The following is a 21,635-nucleotide window of genomic DNA, read 5'->3' as shown; positions in this document are numbered from 1 at the left end:
TATTAGCATTACAAAAAATACTTTGCATTAGGGCAATAGGAAAGATGGTTTGAGGGCATTTCAGGAATCAGTGAGACCCTGACCTTGCTCTCTGCTTCCTGATGGCCAAATTGTGCACAGCTTTCCCTTGCTATGCTGTTTCTGTCTGGGAGCCAGCTGACCATGGGCTGTAACCATAGCACAAGTAAACCTCTCCTCCTTTAAGGTGTGAGTGGTTGGGTATTGTGTCTCAGTGATGAGGAAGTGACAAGGACAGAGGCTTTCCTTAATATCATTCAAACCTGTGGAAGAACAGAGTTCATTACTTGTCGACACCCTTTTATGGGAGATGGTGAAGCTTTATCTTTTCTATATGGAAAATATTGCTCTGTGTTTTTTAAAAAAGTCTCAGTTTGTATATTTTGACCAATAAATGTGTTTTCATGCCCCACTGATAAACATGTGCATATGACCTTTGACCTGGATAGAATACTTTTCATTTCCCACACCTCTGAATTGATACAGATGAATATCAGCAAATGAACTGCAGTGAAATTATGAGCACTGAAAATTCTGCTACTGTAGAGTTGTACTTTAAATTCTTTTGATGGGAGTTTCTAAAAAGCAAAGTGCATGGGTGGTGCTCACTGAAACTGCAAGTGCAGATGAATGAAACAAGAACAAGGGCCACGGGAGGAAACAGAAGTCAGGAAATGCCATGGTCTTGGGCAGTTGGCATAAGAACGAAACCTCTCTGATTTAGAAATTCAAAAAGTTGTGAGAACATTCATAGATTCCAGATCGAGTCATTCACTGCTAAAGGATATAAAGTTTCTTTATTAAAAATATTGTAAAATTAGATCATACGCCTGGTGGCACAATGCTGCGAATATATGAGATCCCCTGAATTCCACCTTTCAAATGGGTAATTTTTGGTATGGGTACTATATCTTAACGAAGTTGTCATATAAAATCAAGTCAATCACTTGCCAAAAAAATAGGTAAAAAACCTCATAAGTTTATTTTTTAAATAAAAATATGTTGAGAATGTTATGTGTCTCACTTTGTATGACAAAACTGATAACTTCCACTTTTGAGACCTGGTAGTGTTTCTTCTTTTTCTTCATCTTCATCTTCTTCTTATTATTATTATATTTTGTTTTTTTGGTTCCAGGAATTGAACTCAGGGCCTCAAGCTTGCCAGGCAGGCGCTGTGCTACTGAGCTACATCCCCAGCCCTATTTTTTTTGTTTTTTGAAACAGAGTCTCTCTATGTAGTTCAGGCTGTCATTGAATTTACTATGTAGCCCAGGTTGACTTCAAATTTACAGTGATACTCCTGCCTAAGCCTCCCCGAGCATTGGGATTACAGGTGTGCACCACCACACCTGGGTTTCTAATGTTTATTATTAAAATATGTGTTTCAATACTCTTTTCTGGAATTTTATTGGGTTAGAAACATGCTTCTGTATTACTGTATAAAATATCTTTTGATTTTCCCCCCAATATTTTATTAATACTATAGCATATTCTAAGTAAATATTGTCATAGGAAAGTAATAGTCAACATGGCTACTATCTATAATGCGCCAGAAACAAGGACAAGTACTTTTCCTGTTATGACATCTACTTCTTCAAGTAGATCCTGCAGTCATCACTGCTGTTTTTTTACTGTAAGCAACCTGGGGCTCAGAAAGGTTAAGAACTATGCTGGAGGCAACCCTAACATGGCGGGTTGTGGAGCACAAACAGGAAACCAAGCCCTGTGGCCAGAGTCCTTGCTGCAGGTGTAGGATTCAGGTGGCTGCTGGGAATCACACATTAAGTTGCTGTGTAGGATAAATGACCACATACTCTTCACCTATTAATGAGAGAGTGGGATGCTAAGATCTCTTATGGATCTATCTACCAGTAATTCTAAATCCATTTTCTTTTTTTTTCTTTCTTTCTTTCTTTCTTTCTTTCTTTCTTTCTTTCTTTCTTTCTTTCTTTCTTTCTTTCTTTCTCTCTTTCTCTCTTTCTCTCTTTCTCTCTTTCTCTCTTTCTCTCTTTCTCTCTCTCTCTTTCTCTCTTTCTCTCTCTCTTTCTTTCTTCTTTCTTTCTTTCTTTCTTTCTTCTTCTTTCTTTCTTTCTTTTTTCTTTTTTATAATTTTTACTTTATTGTCTAATAGGTAGTTTTAGAATAAAAAATAAGAATTAGCAGTTTCCCACATTACCAACATTGTTTATGCTTTTCTTTCCTGTTTTGAAAATTTGTGCAGTACTGGAGATTGAACTCGGAGCCTTCACCCTAAATTACATTCCCAGTTCTTTATTTTATTTTATGGTTAAGTTTTTGAGACAGTGTCTCTCTAAGTTACTACATTGCCTGGGCTGGACCCCAACTTGCGGCCCTCCCTACAGCCTCCCAGAGTGCTAGGATTACAGGCCCAGACCACAACACCCAGCTTTACCTTTCAGAACAAGTTCAGATTTGGAGATCAGCAAGTGTCTCCATTTTAACTACTCTCATGAAAGTAGAAGACATTTCTTATAAAAAGATATAGTTGTAATCAGAAGAAAATACTTTCATTTACATATGTATAAATATGTAAAATGCAAAGACTTTTCTTCATAAACAAAAGGGTAGCAAGTGCCTTTGAAATGAAGAATGTTATTCCCTAAATGCTTGATTTTAATGTCTAATTATCTACTCAAAATTGTTAGAGAAAATGTTGTTATATAATAGTCTAATCATTTACAGAGGAACATATGGCTGCTGATCATTTTTTGGTGCCAAGACTGCTAGCTGTTTGGAAGTTACTTTAACTCATAGGAATGTAATCTCAATATTTAAATTTTATAAAAGTGGGATCTCTTTATCAATACCGTCAATGTGTCAATAGATTAATAGTGAAGACTTTGACCTCTGGAGGAAAATATATGCTAAAATTTCTATTTTTTCAATGAAAACAATTTCTTAACAATTTAATTTTTAAAGTAATACATAAAAGCAAAGACTATACATATTAATGTGATATACCATATGATGTTTTGATACATGTGTGTACTGTGTAACATTTAAATCAGGTTAAACATTTCTATCTGTTCAAACATTTACCATTTCTTTATGATGAAAGTACTTGAACTCCTTTCCTCCAGGCTTTTGAAATAGTCAGTATATTATCATTGTCTATATGCACCAAGCCACATGGCTACACACCAGAACTTCTTGCCCTAAGTGTAACTTCGTACCCATGGATCACCTGCTCGCCACCCCTCTTCTTCCCCAACTTTGGTAACCAGCATTCTACTCTCGGCTTTGTCATATACTCCATATGAATGAGATCATGTGCTTGTCTTTCAGTACCTGGTTTATTTCACTTCATGTAACGATCTCCAGCTCCATCCATTTTGTCATATCCATCCATTTTGTCTGTCACATCCATCCATTTTGTCACAGATGACAGGACTTCAACTTTCTAAAGCCATTCCCCCACCCCATGCACACAGTCACATCCTCATTACTGAGAACATGTAGGGACTCTTTATTTCATTACAAAATATTACTTCTGACATTAAAAGGTCAGAGCAAAAAGTTTCATAAATAAGCCAATTAAACATGTAAAAAGAACAGCTGTTTGGTTAAAAGTCTTGACCTATTTGTAACTATTACTACATAGAACAGTAGCTGGGGAAAGTTTTCTTTCTTTCTTTCTTTCTTTCTTTCTTTCTTTCTTTCTTTCTTTCTTTCTTTTTCTTTCTTTCATGGTTTTTTGTTTTTCTAGTAGTCCAGGCTGGCCTCAAATTCACTATGTAACCCAGGCTGGCCTTGAACTCATGGCAGTCCTCTTGCCTCAGCCTCCCGAGTGCTGGGATTACAGGCATGTGCCACCATGCCTGGAAAAGTCCATTTTTCAAATAGAATTTTAAAATTTATTTTATATCTCATGTATGTGTACATGTGTGTTTCTAGATACCTTTTATCATTTTTCTCTATAAGAAAATTGCCACATGCTCCAAATTACAAAAGAAGTTTCTCCTGCTTGATACCTCCTGTTCTGCCTTCTCCAGCTTTTTAGCAGCAGCTTTACAAATTCTGGACAGAGAGGCAGTTCTATCTTCAGCTTGACCTAGCACTCACAATTTTTTGTGATGCTAAAATAAAGGAATTCTACAGTTCATCTTAGATTGGTTGATGATATAAGCAGAATCACAGATTTGTGATTTCAAGTGCCTTAATTCTGAAATAACAATTAATCCATGAATATTGAATTTTTGGTCATGTCAGAATTTTAGCAAGAATTGTATAAGGAGTTTTACATTGCATACTGTATATATTTATACATTATATACATAAAGCTTAACACATTATGTATTTATTCATTATGTATACTACTACATGTAACAATATAGATGGAGCTAAGTATGGATATAGATATAGATATAGATACAGATTCATAACCATTATTATAATAAGAAAGAAAATTTTAAATTCCTGAGACAAAAAGTAAATGTGATTTATGTAGTAACTAACTATACTTTTAAAGGTGAATTTGACTCTCATTTTAAGCCTACATGGTTGACTGAATCTAGTGCTATTATTGCAAGTGGACACAGGGCGTGTAACATTGTGATGCTATAGGAAGCAACACATTATGCTATTTTACTCCAAGACACCTGCACACCTGTACACCCCAGACACCAGTGCACCTAGGACACCTATATACCCAGGACACCTATGCAGCAAGACACCTATGCTCCCAGGATACCAGAACAACTGAGCCTAAACAGCAGCTGCCTCCAGTAGTAGAAAGTAAACTTCCCAGTCAGGGAAGACTAAGTAGAAACCCACTCACACTCTTCCCCTTTTCTATCTTTTCCACTAGTAATTCTTTTCTTTTTACAGTGCCTTATATTTTGTTCATAATCTAGTAAGAAAGAAAATTTTAAATTCCTGAGGAAATTTAAAAGGAAGTCAAAAGAAAAGAAAAGGAAGAGGGGAAAGTTGAATTGTAAGTAGCATTGGCTTCAGGTGAGGACAGAGAATGTGAGGAAGAACTGAAAAAGAAGAGATGAGAAAAGATGCATGGAGAAGGAAGGGCAGGTGAGCAGGGAAGGTGTGTCATCATGGTACATCTCACACTGAACACTGCACATTTTACTCTGAAGAATCCCAGATGTGCCATCCCGTGGTGTGTCCTTGTCCCCGAGCTCCTTCATTTCAGAGCTGGTAACAGGAACACATGGTGCTGCCCCTGGGTAAAATGTTATTTCAGAAATAGCTCCTTCCCACCAAAGGAGGTGTAGGCTCTTGCTGGCACTTTCCTGGCAGTCTGCGGGAGTGATTCCTGTTTTAGAAACTGAAATGCTCTTAGCTCAGCCAGGTCACTATGAGTAGGACATTTCTATTTACCTAATGTACCAGTCTGCCTTTTTTTACTATAACAAAATACCCGATGCAGGCTAACTTTATAAAAACAAAAGAGGTTTCTATTACTGACAGTGCCGGAGATCCAAGGGCATGTTCACCGTCAGCTGTTCTAGTGAGGACTTCTTGACGGATAGCAGATGGCGGGAGGAAAAGATCATATATAGAAACAGGCTGAGTAGGGCCAGGCTTAGGCTTTAATAACAACTTTCTCAAAGGAACTAACCAGAGCCCCACAAGGAATACCTAACCCCTTTTAAGGGTGTGCCCAGTTGACCTAAGACCTCCCACCCATTCCTGCTTCTTAAAAGTTCCTCCCCATCATCTCCTTGGGATCCCAGCTCTTAACATATAAACCTGGGAGACAAACCTCATCCAAGTGATGACATCTGGCTACTGTTATTTCAGCTATACAGCTGAAAATCTGAGACTTCACAGCCTGTTTTTTCCCCCCAGAATACTGTGCTGTTAGTAGGTGGCATTATAAGAAGTAGCCCAAAAATCAAATAGCCAAGTGGGAACAGAGTCATAAAATTATTGTTCAAATCTGCACAAGCAAGTTGACCTTTAGAATTGTATATGTCCACACCAGGATGCTTTTACTAGAGCTGTTCAGATGACGTAGCTTATGCAAAGCAGTGTGCTGCCATAGCCATTTACAGCCAGACAAAACACTTCTTGTGAGGAGCTGTGGTCACTGAGCTCTGGGATCTCTCTGAAGCCCTTAGTGAATTCTTTGGGCTGTCTTCATTGCAGGGTTACTTCCCTTTCCACATCTTAATAAGCTCAGAGGCTGCCCCAGGGCCATTATTTGAAAGCAGAAATCTCTCTTCCATCAGCCTGTGATTCCTCCTTGCCCTGGGCTCTCTCATTTTTTGATTTTTTAGTGAAGCACTGAGGACACAGTAATTGGATCTGATCTCCTCCCTGAGGTGCGCAGTGTGTTTTCTGTTAATTCCCAGAGTTCCATCCGGGGTTTATTTTTTTGGAGGCACAATAAAGATTTCTTTAGCAGAAAAAATACCCACTCAGAGAGGAGTGAGAGCCCAGAGTGACGCTCATTATGTCTGGAGCTAGGTGCATCCATGGGGTGAAGGGTGTAAGGCCCATTTTACCAGCCAAAGGACTCACAGATGAAAAATCCCACAAGCCCAAGCAAACTTTTCTTCTTTCCTTCTTCCTTTTTTAAGACTTAGGAAACAGGAAATGCAGAGAGACCCTGTCTCAACCACCCCCCGCCAAAAAAAAACTTCAGTAATACGGGAGTAATAAGTCCCAAGAGATAGATTTCAGACTCTTTGTATACATAGAACAGCGAACTGCTAATATGACTGGGCGTGGTGGCACACGCCTGGCATCCCAGCACTCTGGAGACCAAGGCAAGAGGATCACTATGAGTTCAAGGCCAGCCTGAGCTACATGGTGAGTTCCAGCCCAGCCTGAAGTACAGAGTGAGACCCTGTCAAAAACAAAACAAAGCAAAACAAAACAAAAAAGTATTGCAAATATTCACTTGATGGTAAAAAAAAAAAAAGCAGCTACATTTATTGAAGTTAATGGGACACTGTGCTTCAGAGTAAATGGTCTGTCCATTAGGAATGTTTCTGTGCCGAAATTATTTGGCAAGAACTTGCCAAACAATTACTTTCAGTTTTATTTGTGATTGTTAGAGTCCACTGGAATTTCCTGCATCTCTGTGATTTAAAGCCTCTTGTGGAGTGCCTGAGGCCCAGGCTGCAAGGAGTGTTCTACGCATGCCTTCAAGGATGTTATGAACATGCTTCCTGGGCCTTTCAGTCTGACAGTCATTTTCAGTCCTCCAGGGCCTCACGCGTTAGGCAAATAAATGCTCTACCATTGAGTCATACCCGCAACCCCCAAGTTGGACAATTGGATCAAGCACTGACTCCATGGAAGAACCAGGCATGGGGCACAGGTGCTGCCTTGTGGAGCTCCTACTTCGGAAAGTGTCACACAGGAGAGAGAAGCAAGCATACCAAGAGCGGGCCACCTTACGCTTCATTCTGCCCCTGGGGGACCAGGGAGGAAATCGTGGGGTGGAATCAGCTTGGGCTTACAAAGATGAGAAGCACTCAGGAGAGCACAAAAGGAAACATAGGCAAAGGAGTCAGGACAGGGATGGGCAGCCCAACGGACTGCAGTTTCCCTGGGGCTTTCCCGATCTTATCAGTAAAATCTCGTGACCTGGGAACCCTCTCAATCCCAGGCCAAATGGGACAGCTGGTCACCATAAGTGTGCAGACCGAATTCACAGGGCCCTGAGACCCAGGGGCCAGCTAGCAGCTCTCCTCAACTTTGGGAGGTGGGTAAGGAGGCAGAGCGCAGGCTGTCCGCTATTTATATTGCTTTGAAGAGCAGTTGTTCGACCAATTTTTTGGAAGATGAATAATTTCAAGTTAGCTACATATCCTATGGCATGCCAAAATTTCCCTCATATGGAGTCATTGTTATTAAAGGGTTTATAGCTTTGATTATGGGTGAGGTTTGGCTGTGAATTTCTCAAATGTACTGTGCTGCCTAAGTGACCTAAAGGAAACTTCAGCACAGTGCTGTTCCCTTAAGGTCTGAGTCCTGGGACTCGGAGGGTTTTTCTCTAATTGTAGCGATCTTTTTGGGGCTTCAGTTTCTCTTTCTGCAAGGAAAAAGTTCCTGCTATCATAGATTTCTAACACATTTCTAACCACAGGGTACGTAGACCTTGTGACTTTTGAAACTTTGTGGGGCTGGGGATTTAGCTCAGCGGCACAGCACCTGCCTGGCAAGCACAAGGTTGTGAGTTCGATTTCCGTTACTGGGGAAAAAAAAAAGAAACAAGATATACTTAGAAGTTTGAAATTTTAGGAAATGCCCTAATCTTTACGTAGCATTTATTCTAAGATATATTTTGTTTTGTTGTGCCTTTTATTAGTTACAAAAGACACTTTTAAATCACATTTATTTGTATTTTATTCCCCCAAAGGACCACAGATGATTGCTACTTACGAAATGTAATGAAAATGAAAATTGAGTATGACATTAAGCTCCCGTTGGGTATTCACTCATTAATGAAAGTATCTCTTCTCCACAAAAATCCACCGAGTAGAAGGAACTAGCAATCACTGAAGGGCTGCCACAGTAAATAACCACACTGAGTCTTGGCACACAACCCCTTAAACTTGCTTTCATACCCCTCCCATTTTGTGTACCTTGGCACATTTAATTAGGGCTGAAGTTGAACTCTATTCCATTGTAAGCTGAGGTTATGTGACCACAATTTAGGCCATTTTAGGCCATTCCTGAAGAAATAGATAATGTGCCTGGAGAAGCATGTCTCTGTTATTTTCTCTGCAGTAGGTTAAGAAAAACCATAAACGGCTTTAAATCAATCCTAACTCCAGAGACAAAAAAGCACTGGGTCTCTGATGAATAAGGCCTGTAATGTATCGGGAATGCTGTCAGCCTCATGCTGATTTTACTATGGTTGCAAAAAATGTCACTGCTGTCCCAGATATTACATCTGTGTTTGAAACAAGAAGAAGGAGAAGGGAGTTCATATCCCCTTTTGCTTTGTTACAAAGCATTCGTCTTCCCCAGAATCCCTCCCAAGTTCTTCCTTGACGTCTCATTGGTCCAGACTGGATCCTATGGTCCGTCACTCCCCACGCAAACATGAGAAGGAAGATATTTGACTTTCTATTATGTGTCTCAGGGGTTATCACACTCTTTCTTTTTTTACTGGTACATATCAGCTACACGTAATGGTCACGTTCATCATGGGGCATCTGTACCTGCACATGATATGGCTTGCTCCTTTCTTTCCCATTCCCCTCCCCTCCCTTCAACCCCTCTTCCCCTCCTTATCTACAAAAGCTTTGTTTCCAGTTTTCTCCTTCTATTCTTTTTTCTTGTCCCTCCCTCAGCCTTGTTCCTCTTCCCATTTGAACATTTTCTTCCCATTTCCCAATATCAATTATATATTTTGGTCCTTACTCACACTTTCCGTTTCTCACAACAGAGAAACAATGTAGTATTTAAGCATGTGTGTCCGATTTATTTCACTTAAGAGTATGGTCCGATTTATTTTACTTAAAACTATGGTCCATTTAGCTAGAAATGAACCATATTCTCTGTAGCAGAATAGTCTCTACTGTATATATTAAAAATAAAATCTTCATCCATTCATCTGTAGGTGGGCATTTGGGCTGTTTTCAAGTTTGGTAGTTACAAACTGTGCCACTATATATTGCTGTTGTATGATGCTTTTAATTCTGTGAAGAAACCAAGAAGGGGAATAGCTGGGTTGAATGGAACCTGTAGTCCTAGTTCTTTGAAATACCCCTACTGATTTTCACAGCGGTTGCTTCAGTCTCCACCAAGAGTGGAGAAGGCTACCTTTTTCCTCACAACCCTGCCAGCATTTGTTATTGATTTCTTGATGCTAGTCATTCTTTCTGGAGTGAGATGGAATCTTAGTGTTGTTTTAATTTGCATTTCTCAAATGACTGATGATGCTGAACATTTTTTCATATATTTATTTGCCATTTCTACTTCTTCATCTGAGAAGTGTCTTTTCATTTCAGATGCCCATTTTTGGATTGGATCTTTATATTTGGGAGGGTCTGATTTTTTTGAGTTTTTAATATGTTCTAAATAGTAATCCTTTGTCTGAGGAACAGCTGGCAAAATTTTTCCCATGCTGTGGGTTGTCTTTTCACTCTGTTGGTGGTATCTCTAGTTGTGCAAAAGCTTTTTAATAAGATGAGGTACACAGTTGTTGATTCATTGTGACAGTTCCTGTGCGATTGAGGTTTGGTTCATAAAGTCTTTGCCTTCGCCAATGTCTTCAAGAGTTTTACCTATTTTATCTTTCAGCAGATTTAGTATTCTAATATTTAGATCTCTGATTCATTTTTATTTTATTTTAGCACATGGTGAAAGATATGGCTCCAATTTTAATCGTTGGCATGTGCAAAGCCAGTTTTTCCAGTACTATTTATTAAAAGGTTAACTTTCCCCCAGTGAAGTTATTTGGCACCTTTGTCAGAGATAAGGTGGCTAAATATTGCTGCAGTTGTTTCCACATATTCTGATCTGTTCCATTGATTCTCAGGTCTTTTTTTTTGCCAATACCCTGCTGTTTTTATCACAGTAGCTTTGTAGTGTAATTTCAAGTCAAGGATTGTGATTTCCCCTGCCTTGAATTTGTTGTCCAGAATTGCCTTTCTATTCTAGATCTCTTCTGGTTCCAAATGAATTTTAGGATTGTTTTCTCTAATTCTGTGAAATATGCAATTGGAATTTTGATCAGAATTGCATTAAATCTGCATAACAATTTTGGAAGTATGGCCATTTTTACTATATTGATTCTTCTTACTCAAGAGCAAGAGATATCTTTCCATTTTCTGATATCTGCTTCAAACTCCTTTTCCAGAGTACTGTTATTTTCACTGTAGAGTTCTTTTATTTCATTCACTAGATTGATTCCCAGTTATTTCACTTTTTGCATACTGCTGTGAAAGCTCTTGTTCCCCTAATTTCTCTCTCAGTGACTTTATTATTCATGTACAGGAAAGTTATTGATTTTTGACTGTTGTCTTTGTATCAAGCTATGCTACTGAATTTGGTTATTAAATCTAAAAGTCTTTTGGTGGAGTTTTTGGGGTCTTCTGTGTAGAGTATCCTGTCATCCACAAATAATGATAATTTAAGTTCTTCCTTTTTTATTCTTATTTGTTTTATTTCTTCCTCTTGTTTAGTTGCTCTGGCTAATGTTTCCAGAACTATATTGAATAAGAGTAGTGACAATGGACATCCTTGTCTTGTTCCTGATTTTAGAGTGAAAGCTTTCAGTTTTTGTCCAGTTAGTATGATGTTGGCTGTTGGTTTGTCATAAATGGCTTTTATCAGATTGAGACAAAGACTTTCTATTGAATTTTCTGTAGGCATTTTTTTTATCATGACAGATGCTGAATTTTGTCCAGTGCTTTTTCTGCATCTATTGATATGATCATAAGGTTTTTGTCCTTGGCTCTGTTAATATAGTGTATTACATGTATTGATTTGAATATGTTGAACTATCCCTGCATTTCTAGACAAATCCTACTTGGTCCTGATGTGTAGTCTTCTTTATGATTTGCTGCATTCTATTTGTCAGAATCTTATTGAGGATTTTATATTGCTGTTCATTAGGGAGACTGGCCTATAATTCTCTTTTTTGGTTGGATCCTTCTCTGGTTTTGGTGTCAGGATAATGTTTCCAAGGATGAATTTGGAAGTATTGTTTCCCTTTCAATTTCATTAAAGAGTTTGAGAAGCAGCAGTGTTAGATCATCTCTAAATTTCTTGTAGAATAAAACACTGAATCTGTCAGGGCCAGAGATTTTCTTTGTTGATAGGTTTTTAATTACATCTTCAATTTGTTTGACTGATATTGGTTTATTTATAATTTTTATATCTTCTTGATTCAGCTTTGATATTTCATATGTATCTAGGAATCTGCCCATCTTCTGCATTTTCCATCTTATAGAGTACAGATTCTCAAAGTAGGTAATGATGATATTCTGGATCTGTGCAGCATCTGTTGTGATTTCACCCTTCATTTCTAGTTGCTTGGAACTGAGTGTTTTTCCCCTTTTTTGATAAGGTTGCCTAAGGATTTGTCAATTTTATTATCTTTCAAAGAACCAACTTTTTGATTCATTGATTCTTTGTACTTTTTTCTTAGTCTCCATTACATTCATTTCTGCTTTGATCTTAATAACTTCTCCCTCATACAAGCTTTGGGCTTGACTTGCTCCTTTATTTTTTACAAGCTTGAGTTTCAACATTAAGTTTTTTGTTTGCACCATCTCTGTTCTCCTGATATGGGTATTCGCTGCTATACATTTCCCCCATAGGACTGCTTTCATTGTGTCTCATAAGTTCTGGTATGTTATATTGTCATTATCATTTAATTGTGGAAAGTGTCTAATTTCCTCTTCAATTTCATTCATGACCCATTGGTTGTTCAGGAGGGTGTAATTTAATTTCCATGTGTTTATAAAGTTCTTATGTTTTCTTTTACCGTCTATTTCCAATGTCATTGCACTATGGTCTGATAATATGCAAGGATAATTTCAATTCCTTTGCATTTACTTAAGCATGTTCTACGAGCTAGTTGAGCTTCCTCTCCTTGGAGAAGGGCTTCTGGACCCAAACAACTGACCAGCCACCGCAGTCCACTGCGTCCACTGCTCCTTTCCACTGCTGGGTGTTTCTGGAGGCCTCTGGGGTTGCCAGTGGTCACGGTGCATCTGCAGGTTCGAGCCGCCCCTCCCATGCAGTGAGTCTGAGTTCAGGGAGAAAGTGTTACCTGCACGCTCCTTGTTCTGTGTTGAGGTCTTTCTCTTCATTCTTGCCCTGGGCTTCAACTTTGGCTTTAGAGCCTTGCTGGGTCCCAGGAAACAACTTCCCTCCTTCTGTCTTCACGTTGTTGTATTCCAGTGTCTGGACACCAAACCTTGGAGAGGCAGTTTCTCTGCTGTTCACCGCTCTGACACCTTCCCAAAGTCCAGCACACCATTTCTGTAATGACAAAACAGTAAATGTCTTATACTTCGCATTCCATTTCATCCCTGTTACAACCACTCAACTCTGTCAATGTAGTACGAGAACAGCAGTAGAATGTAAATGAATGAGTGTGGCTGTACTCCAATAAAACTTTATCTAAGAGCACCAAAATGTCAATTTCATGAGATATTCCTTTTTATTTGATTTGTGTTTTTTTTATTTTTGCAGTAGCAAATTTCATTTTAAAAAGTGAAAGTGAAGAATGAAGGAGCAACTGGCTCTGCAGAGTGAGCCTGGAGCAAGTAGAAGAAAACACAAGGTAAAAGTACACCCTGGAGGAAGCAGGGTGCGCTATTGTGAGGAAAGCCAAGATAGCTTGCTTGCTTATTTATTTATTTATTATTTGAGGAATAATAAGTTAATGTGTTATAGACAGGTCTCACCGTACAGTCAGGTCTCACTGAGACCTGGTCTCACTGCACAGTCCATGCTGGCCTTGAACTCACTATGTAGCATAGGTTGGCCTTGAACTTGCATCATCCTATCCCAGCCTCCTGAGTTCTGGGATTACAGGCTTCTGCTACCATGCAGCACCTATTTATTTATTTTTAGACAAGGTCTCACTATGTTTCAGGGTGGCTTTGAACTCACTGTGTCACACAGTGTGACTAAGCTTGCAACAATCCTCTTGCCTCAGCCTCCCAAGTTCTAGGAGTATAGGTATGTACTATCATGCTGAACTTTGAGGTATTCTTTTTTAAATCTTTCTTCAAACATTTGAAAATGTGAAAGCCACTGGGCACATCCCTGTAATCCCAGCACCCTGGGAGGCTAAGCATGAGGACTGTAAATTCAAGCCCAACCTGGGTAATTTAGCAGTTTAAGAAGACACTGTCTCAAAATAAAAACCAGGGCTGGGGATATATCTCATTGGAAAGATCCTACGTTCATTCTAAAAACAATAAGCAAAAGTGAAAGCCAGTTTTAGCTCACAGGCTCTCCATAAACAAGCATCCTGCTGGATTTAGTCCATAGTTTGCTCACGCCAGCCCTGTGGAGGAGAGGCGGATGGGAATGGCTTTGGGAGTCCTACACAAGGTGGCCACAAATAGACTCTGTACTTTGAACATAAAATATTGGAAAGTGCTGACAAGGTCCAACCTTCAGACTGACTTGACTTTTCTTGAGATCAGTAAGAAAACCCCACTTCTACATCATAGTCTTTGTCATGAACGAATTCAAACTTATCAAATACTTTAACACGGAAAACCCACATTGCTGATCTTTTGGGCCAGGAGACCTATATTTTACATATTTTGTTAAAAATTGGCCTATTGTGCCTACAAAACAGGATCAGCCCTTATCTGAGCATATTTGAGAATAGAATCTAGACTCATAACCATAATTTTCTAATTAATTGACACTGCAGTGTGATCATTTGTGTAACTGCTCCAAGAGCTGTTTGCACAAGGTTCATGAAAAGTCAGAGATAAATGACTTTTATCTTATTTATTTTAGAGTAAAGTAAATGACTTTACTCTAGATGGTGTTTAAAACAGAAAAATGATATATTGAATAGGTTAATCCAGTGATTACTCTTTTTGAAAAAATACTCTTAAGGTATTACCTATTCATTCCCTTAAATTTTTTATTTATTCTGCCTTAAACTTGAAGGTTAACTTTATGACTATATTGTGCATAATTTTATAAGTATATTGTGTACAATGCATGATATAGTATATATACAGAATAGCCAGGAGACTTTCCTTAGAAGTAATTTATTAAGTTACAGAGCTGACAGTTCTGGAGATTCAGGCATGGATCCAGATGCCCAGATGATATTGGAATGCAGGCTCGCTCCATCCTTCCTTCCCTCTCTCCCCTGTGAAGTCTTCACTCCCGACTCTCTTCTTGTTGGTAAGATGGTCAGCAGCAGCTGCAGCCACACTCTACCAGGTCAGCATTCACAGAGGAAGAGGAGCTCTGTGTTTCACAGGATCGGTTCTCAGTGAACTGTCTTGCATCCGGTGTCTACCCTGAGCCTCACTCAGTATGGGGAAAACAGGAGAAGACGAGAGAGGCCCAGAGTTTTATGCTAAGGCTCAGAAGTGGCCCATGTCGATTCCATGTTAGTTACATGGACCAGCACTTAGTCCCATCGTGCAGAGCTGTGGTTTGTATGCTTTGAGTGAATGCGCCAAGGGTTTTGTATTGGATCTTGTTTCTCAGGTTGGTAGTGTTAAGAGGTACGGGGACAGTTGAGAGGTGAGGTCTTTGGGAGTGATTTAGGTCACTGCGTGTATGCACTCAAGAAATACAGGTAGCTCCCATGGAAGCCCTGAGTTAGTGCTTGTGAGAAGGTTATTTTAAAAGTACAAGACTGCCCACTCCCCAGCCTCTTTGGCTTCCTGTGAGGAAATATGATCTCTCCTAACTGAGGTGTTCCTGCCATTTGATATTGTTTGTCAGGGGATGATATAGTCATTGAATCCTTGTCAGAACTGACACCATGCCTGTTTGGACTTTCAGTCTCCATATTCATGAGCTAAATAAATTTCTTTTCTTTATCAGTTCCAAGCCTCAGGTGTTTTGTTGTAATACTAGAAAATGGGTTGATATGCACAGCAAGCTGTAAGAGAGGTTGTAAACTATTAGTCTTTCACTTACCTAAGACATTAGTATATGTTTATCTTGTCCCTAAATATGAGGAGTAAGAGGAGAAAGTGATGTCGATACAACTTGGCGAAAGAGAAAACATATGGCCAAGGGGAATCTGGCTTGGCAGGGCAGAAATGGCAGAAACTTAATGCCAGGGTGGGCGGAGAGGGAATGTCCAGTTAGAAGTACACTGATTCCCTTGTAGAGAATGGATCACAAAAGGCACCACCCACCTCTGAAGGCTAAGGGTGGGGGAAGCAGATCCACAGGGAGGAGTACAAAGTGTCTTTAGGCAGCATTCAGACTCCCAGACTTCCTGCCTTAGCTCCTGGAGCTCATCAGTCAGTCCTCTTTCAAAATAGTGCACAGGAGTTTTACTCTGGGAAGTTCTGGAGAACCTCTGAGCTTTAAAACACCAAGCTCAATCAAGGAGGCTGGGGGAATAGGGATTAAATTAATCTCTAAAGCAGATTGCGTGAACATCTTGATATTGAATGGGAGGTTCCATAGCCCTCTTGCCCCACTAGGTTCCCATGATTCTGGACAACTAGATTTACACCCTCGAGAGGAAACTGGAGAATTCTTGTCTAGGGAAGCAGACTGGCCCAAGGGAGAAGCCCTGCCAGAGTCAGATCCCTGGGAGTCTCCGTCCACCACACAACAGTCAAAACCACCAGTAGGCAAACTCTGTTTTACACAGAACTACCAGTCAGCCTCTGGGTGGCAGTAATGACATCCAAGAATCGGCAATGACATTTCAAGCAAGGCTTCAACAAGAGGGAGCATACCCAGTGAGTGTGGGAGAGATGAAGACATCAGGAGGAAACTTCAGGGAACAATAATAGATATTTTGCAGAGATAAGAAAAAGATTTGCAATAGTAAAACAAGAAGAGAATGCAATGTAAAAAAAAACACATATAAAAATGAAAATGATCTCCTATGTGGAGATGACAGGCAGAGGAAAAAACAGGTCTCATTGTGGAAGGAGCCAAGTCCTCATTCTGCTTTACAAGAAAGCTAATAGTTGATATCTACAAGAAAAAAGTCAATGAGAAGCACTTTAATCATGTAATTGGGAAATACAGCTATAAATACAAAAAGAAAAAGCTAAGTGCATTCAAATTATTGACTCTGGCAGTGGGACTAAAGGGTGAGATGGAAGACTGATGTTTTTCATGATAAGCCAGTATTTATTTAACTTAGTCATCTGTGTCTCTCATAACATTCAAATATATTTTTTTGTTCGTTTGTTTTTTAGTTTTTTCTCCAGTACCAGGAATTGAACTCACGACCTTACTCTTGCCAGGCAGGCACTGTGCCACTGAGCTAAATTCCCAGCCTCTCAAATATATTTTAACATTTTATTGTCTTTCATGTCATTTAAAACTATTTACATGTGCTTAAAAATGATAAAAAGTGTTAGTATCTCATGTCTCCCAATGACACACTGAGATATAAATGTTGTAGGAGTCAGGGTCTGAAGTAATTAGTGAGGAAATTGCCGGGGGAAAGCAAGTTATAAGGAAACTTGTGAACCAAAAATGTGAAAGTATCTGAAAGAATCTTAGACCTTTCAGAAGAGAAAGTGGGAATTCCTCTTTTAAGAAATCTAAGCAAATCCTTCTTGACTAAGCTGCCAAATGTCTGTAACAGTCTGGCAGGTGCTGTGGAAATTGCAGATGCTCTTTTTTTATGATGTTGTTTGTATATTTTAATGGTAGGAAGTCTGAAGACTTGGTTTTTAAAGTTACATCAGGAAATGCTTTGCAGAGCTTTAAGTCAGACTCCACTGATGGGCTTCGCAGCTGCCTCCACCCCCCTGTTATCCCATCTAACAGCTTGGATACTTAACTCTCTCAGTCTTCCTCGGATCAGACTGGCCTTGCATTCCTGTTCGATCCAATCAGAAACAAACAGGTCTGCTTTGGGGCTTCTAGGAAGGTTTTTCCTTCTTGGTAAGGGGTCAGTGCACAGGGAAAGAGACCCTATCTCCTGCTTTTGAACAGTATAATGAGGTCATTTAGGGGCTTTCTGTGGCCATTTTGCAAACCACAAAGACAAGTCCAAGGAAATTACAAAGACTTCAGTCCAAAGCTCTGGCATCCACAAATCCCAAACAAACACAAGTAACTTTGACTTCAGTCTCCCCACTACACAACACCCATAAAGCCAGGATCGGTCTGCTATTCTGGCTCTTTTCAAACATCCACCTAAAAACATTTTTTTTTGAGGCAGTGGCTCACTGTGTAGTTCAGGCTGGCCTTAAACTTGCAGTGATCCTCCTGCCTCAGCCTCCTGAGTGTTGTAATTACAGGCATGCACCACCACACCTGGCTTCAAGATATTATTTTTATACATGACATTGTGGTCTAGGTGATCAGGCAATGTCCCCTACAGCAGTTGAGCAAAGAAAAGTAAAGTGATTCCTTCATGTCAATATGATCATTCCATTTCATCAGTGCATTTGCATGAGAACGTAATGCAGCTCCTCAAGGTGTGTGCCTTGACACAGATGGTGCAAGTGTGATGAAGTTTTGATTCCCTCCTTCCTGGAGAGTTCCAAGAGAGACCTTGGGTGGAAGGGTCTCTGGAGCACTGAGAACTCCCTCTGGGCCTCCTTTCTATCTATTTCCAATGCACTGTATAAGTGAAATCCATCAAGTAAAACAGGCAAGAAACCCCGCCTTGGGATTTGTCTATGGTGTCTGAGTTTTTCATCTTTCCTGGTCTTCACAGGAGCGTTCTAAAGCCATTACTAACTGAACCTTAGGAAATAGAGCACCACCGTTCACCCCGCCATTTGGTGGCTGAATCCGAATTTGGAACTAAGTCTCCAGACTCAGCCTCGTGCTGCAGCAGGAAGAGGCAGACAGACCCAGCACCCCCAGCTCACCATTCTCTTTGCACACCTCTCTCAGCATCTTGCTGATCAGGACAGACTTCATGCTGAGGAAGGATCATAGGAGGAGGAGAGAGGAAGTGGGGTGATGTGAGGGAAGGATGGTTTGCCCACCACAGAACTGAAATCCGGAAGTGTGTAGCTCAGCTGACTCAAATCTCTTTTCCCATGTTCAATGAAGGTGTGACAAGACCAGAGAAGCCAGATGGAAGATGGTGGTAACATTGTTCTTCTGGCCTGAGGCCAAATGTGCTTCTTCGCTCTCTGTGTCTTTAGCCTCCTGAGCTCTGCTAAATGGCATTGTACTTGTGCCCTGTGCCAGCGGCACTGGTGGAGAAGGGGGAATAAGTTTGCTGGGAGCAGGCTGGGCTTTTTTTTAATTTCTGGGGCTGTTTTACTGAGACTCAGCCTTAGGGCTGCTGTGGTCATAATGTTTTATCCACTTGTGAATCAGGTGGGGCTCTAGGAAAAGATTAGAGGTGTAAGTGGGTGGGGAGAGGTTCGCTCATCTGTCTCTTTATACAGACAAGAGAAACGAAGCCCTACCATACTGAATGAATATCCCCAAATCACAAATCCAGTGAAGGATGGAGACAGGAAAGGGACAAAGAACTCCCTAGGATTTAGTTGAGCTAGTTGGTGGAAAGTCCACCTTGGTAGCCTGCCACTTCCTGGGTGTGTCACCTTGTCCAAAAGACTTCACCTTTCCAAGCTGGACTTTCTCCATCTGTAAAGTGGTACTACTGAGACAGGAATTAGTGCAGCAGGAGTTAGGATTTTATTAGGCACTAAGGACAGCAGCCCCAAAATGGAATAGGAAAGCCCAAAATAAAGTCTGCTGAATCACCACCCTGCAGGGATCTTATAAAAATATCTTCCAGCTGTCCTAGCAATGACTGGGACTGCCCGCCCCCCCCCCCCAGCATGATCAAGGAGGCCATTGGCTCATGGGCATTTGGGTTGTACAAGGGTACTGCATGAACATTGCATAGATTGGACCCAAAAGCATATGTAGTTTCCTATAGGGTGGAGATTGTATTACTTGCACAGTGGCCCAAGCTCCCTTCTAAACCCCTAAAAACCCCTAGACAAAGACCCTTTGTGGGTATCCTGCTCAGGAGCTCCTCCCACCTAGCAGGAGGTCTACTTCCTTGCCATTATATCTTTTTTTCATGATGAGCACACTATCATAGTTTGTCTAATTATAAACATTTATATGTTTTTTAGAGAGAATAAAAAATAAGAAAAACATTAAAAATGATATAGAATTTCAAAACAAGATGATAGGAAATCAACAATGGTTGTTATGTTGCATATTGTTATCTTCAAAGTAGTTATTCAGATTACCAGATATAGGAATGTAAACTTGGTCCAAAAAATTAAGCATTAACTATTCCTTATAATAAGCCAATAGATGAGATTGGGCATGTTCAGAGTGGTATGGCCATAGACTAATAAACCAATAGAAATTAGTAGTACAATTATCTTAACTATCATAGCTATTATATATATTATATATATCATTTTTTCCTTTCCTTCTTTCTTTTCTCCTTTCCCTAGCAGTTTCTTTCCCTTTCACAATATCTATTGTACCTTTCATATTTTATTTACTTTTTCAGTTTCTTACACTAGGGAGACAATTTTTACTTCCTTGTCTTTCTTTTTTTAAAATAAATTTGCTTGCACTCCACCTCCTCCTTCTGCAGTTTCATTCTTCATCACCATGGGACATGATCCCCACATTCCAATTTCAATATCAAAGTACATTTCTGTAGGAATGGGAGAAGTAGTTGAGATTATTCATGCAAAGGGTGCACTCTACTGCCTAAGCACACAGGTCATGCTGAATGGTTTGCTCTGAGTTATTACTGCATCCTGTTTCTTTCCATTTAGTCCTGCGCCTCTTTCATGTGCTAACAGCAAATCACAATAAGAAGCTTTCCATTTGTCAAAACCCGTAGAACTGAACACCTAGAAAGTGTGAGTTTTACTGTAAGCTATTGTCTAATAAACCTGAATTTTGCTTCCTTTTGAAGAATTTATTCGCTACAAACTAAAAAACATACCACTGTATTTTCAGCAGGTCTTTCTGTTACTGGACAGTGTGGTGATCAGTAGTCTTTTCCAGGTTCTTACTGTCCCCTAAAAGAATGGCTAGGTGAGCAAGTCACTACAAGGGCAAGAAGACAGTGGTGATAAAGTCAATGTCTGCCATCTTTTACATATTCTTCTGATGTCAGATCCAGGCTATATCAAGCAGAGCTTTGAAGAAAGCTGTTCTTGCACATGCATGCTAGCCATGATTTCATAACTTTCCATAATTGTCAGGTCACGAATGATTATCCAGCCAACTTTCCATACCCTAATCTCTTGCCTCACTTGCACAATTACAGCTGCCAACTTAAAACACGAAAGCTAAAGATATTAGTTTAATGAGAACTTTTAAAAAAGTACTTTAAACTTATTCTAAGTGTAGCCATAATAGATAACCTTGGGTGCAATTATAGATTTTTGCCTATAGTACTGGTTGAGGATTCTAAAAAAAATCTCAGAAACCATTTAAAAAATTTTAAATTTTTAGTAGTATATGTTTACAGTACATAATGACTACATTCATTGTAGGGCATCAGTACATAACGTATATAACATATCTTAATTCTTTTTATGTCCTTGTCCCTTCTCTTTTTCCCGAACACTCCATTTATTGGTTCTCTTCTCATTTACAAAAGATCTACCTCTCTGTTTTCTATTATCTTATTATTTTGCTCCCTATTTATATTTTGGGTTTCTCATATAAGATAAGCCATGTGATATTTAGGCTTGTGTCTGATTCATTTCACTGAACATTATGGTCTTAAAATGTTACTGGACTCTGGGATGCTATGGGCTCCACCTAGAGTTTCTTTCCAGATTCTTGTCCTGAACAAAGAATTGGACAAGACAAGTTAAAAGGGTAGAGAGGGTTTACATTTATTAAAGGTAGGAGAAGTGTGCTCTGCATAGTGAGAGTGAGCTTTGAGAAAGAGAGAGCCCAGTGGCCATAAGATTAATGGCTGATATCTTTTGTACCCCTAATTCTCAGACTGACATTAGATCTGGGTCATCCTATCAAACACTTGCTTGATCTTGCTTGATCTATAA

At 39.6% G+C, this 21,635-nt stretch overlaps 1 pseudogene; it reads right to left on the bottom strand.

The window, feature by feature from the left end:
- Positions 1-21,635, bottom strand: part of LOC102011274 — a 95,969-nt pseudogene that overhangs the window by 4,417 nt on the left and 69,917 nt on the right.

Source organism: Chinchilla lanigera, unplaced genomic scaffold (assembly GCF_000276665.1).
Source record: "Chinchilla lanigera isolate Chin_1 unplaced genomic scaffold, ChiLan1.0 scaffold00052, whole genome shotgun sequence".
Taxonomy (NCBI): domain Eukaryota; kingdom Metazoa; phylum Chordata; class Mammalia; order Rodentia; family Chinchillidae; genus Chinchilla; species Chinchilla lanigera.
Note: the sequence above shows the minus strand (reverse complement) of the source record. Positions and strands in the feature narration are given on the sequence as shown.